The 4153-nt window shown below is 39.2% G+C and overlaps 1 pseudogene; it reads right to left on the reverse strand.

Moving 5' to 3' along the window:
- Window positions 1–1466: 1466 nt before the first annotated feature.
- LOC100753610 lies at window positions 1467–2258 on the reverse strand (annotated as a pseudogene).
- Window positions 2259–4153: the final 1895 nt, after the last annotated feature.

Below are 4153 nucleotides of genomic sequence, written 5' to 3' on the forward strand. Positions count from 1 at the left end.
CGCAGGATGGAATGTTTCACCACTCTTTAGAACCTCAGACTGAAGAACTTCCTTCCAAAATGGAATGTATCAACTTGGAAGAAACTGATATTCAACAGATATATAATACACCACATTTATTTGCAGAATGACTCTGTCATCTCCATTTGGGATGTGTTTCATGAGAACAGGGAATTTGTCTACTTGGTCTGTCTTACTGTCTAATGCCACTGACACTTAGAAGATGCATGGAACACAATAGATCCTTATGTTTGGGTTAATGGGATGAACAAATAGATATGTGAGCCATACTCTATTTGTTTAGTGTATTTCTACACTTTGGGATAGTATATTATTTTTAAAGTCAAGGTTTTTAGCACAATAATTAATTTTGATGATCTCAGAGCTAAAATTATTATAGCTTTTTCTTCATAAGTTTTGACTAGAATAATTGAGTATGGTTAATTAAGAACTCTTGGATTTCATTGAGAGCACTTCAGTTTCACATACCACATTTTATCAATGATTCTGACTTTGTGGTTCCTGACAGTGATTAATGATGTTACTGCAGAATTTATGGCAATGATGATGCTGTTGGTAGTGATGGTGACATGAGTGATAACCAATGAACAGGGCTTGTTTTTTCATTGTATTAGGAATCATTTTAAACTTCTTTAAAATTGTTTATCGTGTGTGTGTATGTGTGTGTGTGTGTGTGTGTGTGTGTGTGTGTACATGTGTGCATGTGTGCCTACTTGTGTGTGTGCATGAGCATGTGTGGTGTGTGCTATGTGGAGGCTAGAGGACAATTTATTTAAGTTAGTTCCTTCCTTCTACCATATGGACCTCAGAGATTGAATTTAAACTTAGAGGCATATTCCTTTATCAGCTGTGTCATCTCAGTAGCACTTAAGATTTTGGTATTCAGTAATTTCTGTGATTCTTCTTAAAGTACACTTAACTACTAACTGATATGAAAATGGAGCTGCAGAAAACTACCCTTCCGGAGCCATACTCACCGTCGGTTGTAGAACTAGAATACTGATTGTTGTGATACTTAAGACAATGCTTGTTACTGTGACATTCAGAGAACAGAGAGACAATACATATAATTTTTTCCCACCACACGTGTAATAATTTATTATACTAGAAATAGGAAGTGAGTACAGTACTGATTTAAAAAGGGATACTTTTCAGCCTCCAAAGCCACAGAGAAACCCTGCCTCGAAAACACCTCATTCAAAATAAAAAAAAAATTAAAAAAGTGGATACTTTTCAGATACTCTGCTTAGGAAATAAAGTTTTATTGTACAAAATTTAGATTTACTGTATACATCACTGTGTAATAACTGAAAGCTCTCTTCTTTGAGGTTTTTCTGTGAAAGACATTTCTAATATACCCCAAGGCAGCACAAATTTCTGTGTAGCATACATTCTATAGCTCATTTTGTGATCTCTTTGGGATGAGGGAGAAGGCTGAAAACCCATCAAAACATTGTAGGAGGAAGTCCACTGCCAAAGAGGAGCCTCCAAGAGCTAGGGATCTTCCATGGCAAGGCAGATGCAGCACTGTCACTAGATGGTTTGAGTATTTGAATCCATTCATTAAGATACTCGACAAGGCTAATGGCATCTGGGATATTGTCCCCTTCGAAACAAACTTTAGCAGAACTGCCATTTGGATCTCTTTAGAACAGCTTTCATCATTAGAGTGTTTTTTGTGATTCCACCTCCAGGAATGTAGATACAAATTTCAGAATCACTCATTTCAGGAATGCATGGACATTTTTCCATTTCTAGCCCACTAAGGCTCTTTATTTTATTTTGAATACTCTTTTGCATAGAAGGTGTAAGCAGGTACCGGAAGGGAGTACTTCAAAGTTGCACATCATTACGCTGATATGAATGGCTGCTTGAAAGAACAATAATCCTGGCAAGCAGCTACTTTTCACCCAGGCCAGCAATTTTTCACAGAATGACTTGGATTTATACTTAATGAAAATGGTTCTTAACTGAAGCACCACTAGCTTCTTTGACGGTAATGCATATACTTCAGTATTTATACTGAGTTCTACTGAATTTTCTTCTTCAGTTGGATAAGGATTGTTTCCAACCATTGGCACCAGGCAGTCGGTATAGAAATAACCAACCTTAGACATGTTCAGTGTAGAAATAATAAGATTGATTGCAAGCTGGCCAACATTTCCACCAGGTACTGCTGGCATCAGGAGTGTGAAGTTCCTTAGGTCAGAGATCGACCCCCCTCAGGGAACGAACATGACTGCTCTGGGTGGGCAATACATATAATTTAAAGTCAGAAATTTCTCTTTCAAAATTAAAAGCACTGCTTCTCAAAACTTTCTCTGTCTCTCTCTGTTTCTGTCTCTCTCTCCTTTTCTCTCTGTCTCTCTGTCTCTGTCTCTGTCTCTGTCTCTGTCTCTCTCTCTCTCTCTCTGTGTGTGTGTGTGTGTGGTTTTGTATGTGTGTATGTGGTATGTGTGTGTTGCAGAAATGTTGAGAGATTTAAAGGCTGTTGAGAAACATCCTGGCAATCAAGTAACCAAAACACCGAAAGAAAAATGCCAATGTCAAGAGCAGAATTTAAAAGCCATTGGAAGAGGGGGAGATAAGAAGAGTAGAGACAAGGTTAGATTACAGAAGTTCCATGTCAGTGAATCTAAGAAGTACAGGAAGGACTAACCATGAAGATTGATATGGTGATCATATTGTAAAAAATGCCACTTATAAAGGTATAAATCTATGCAATATGGCAAGAATAGTGGTTGGCTTAAATTTAACCTCACTCCCTCAATGAGATCTTGCAGTATATTCTAGGTATTCTATACATTGTTCATAGATGCTGTTTGATTGATGGTAGGGCCATAGCCCAAAAAGCTCATTGTAAGCTGAAGATATCAAAGGGTGATGCTGGGGAGATGGCTCAGAGTTTAAGAGCACTGGCTGCTTTTCCAAAGGTCCTGAGATCAATTCTCAGCAACCACATGGTGGCTCACAACCATCTCTAATGAGATATGGTGGCCTCTTCTGGCCTGCAGGCAGAACACTATATACATAATAAATAAATCTATAAAAAATAGAAAGTTGAAAGGCATCTGAGATACACAGTCTACTTAAATCCATGTCATATTTTAGCCATGCCCATTTGAAACATGCTCAGAACACTTAGACTAGACCACAGATAGACAAAATCATACAGGGCTAAACCTAAGGTAAAACAGCATCAGTTATTGTAACTTTCTGAATAATGTGAGAACCATGATCTTTGTAGGGTTACTTCCTGCTAATGTACATGTTGTGGTTTGAATGGAACTGGCCCCCATAGACTGATAGGGAGTGGCATTAGTGGAGGTGTGTCCTTGTTGGAATAGATGTGGTCTTGTTGAAGGAAATGTCATTGAGGGTGGGCTTTGAGGTTTCAGAAACTCAAGGCAGGCCCAGTGTCACTCTCTTTTCCTGCTGCTTGATGATCCAGATATAGAACTCTAGATTCATTCTCCAGTACCATGTCTTCCTTCATGCCACCATGCTTTCTACCATGACAATAATGAACCAAACCTCTGAACTGTAAGCCATCCCCAATTAAGTATTTTCCTTTATAAGAGTTGCTGTGGTCATGGTGTCTCTTCACAGCAATAAAATCTTAACTACAACAGAACACAAGGGCTCCCTGGGCCTGAGGATGCCTGCAGCACTGAACTGCTTGGTGTTGGGATGGCTCCCTGGTAGGCCATCAATTTCTCTCTCTTCTCATGAGGCTTGAGAACAGCTGTTATAAGTCACTGGGGCATTGACACTGGCTAATGGCTTAGTGAGCATGATGTTCTTTGCGAGGCTATAGTGTTGACTGAACAGTCTGTTCTTTTCATTGCACGTTTCTCTACAGCAAGCAAGAGCAACCTACATCTGCTGGAAAGTGCTTACAAATCTCTCAGAGAGGGTTGAGATCTGTTTCTTCTAATGTCTGCACAACACTATTGATGCCAGCAAATGCCTCAGCGGCTTTATTTGTTGTGAAATTTCTTGTTGTCTTAGATCTAACTCTTTCTTCTTCCTCACATTCTTACCCACTTTTTTTGTCTGCTCAATCAGCACCTCTCTGGAAAGCTGCTCACTTCTGTGACAATGAGCTCATGAATATTCCCTTACCGAAGCC

Source organism: Cricetulus griseus (assembly GCF_003668045.3).
Source record: "Cricetulus griseus strain 17A/GY chromosome 1 unlocalized genomic scaffold, alternate assembly CriGri-PICRH-1.0 chr1_1, whole genome shotgun sequence".
Classification (NCBI taxonomy): Eukaryota; Metazoa; Chordata; class Mammalia; order Rodentia; family Cricetidae; genus Cricetulus; species Cricetulus griseus.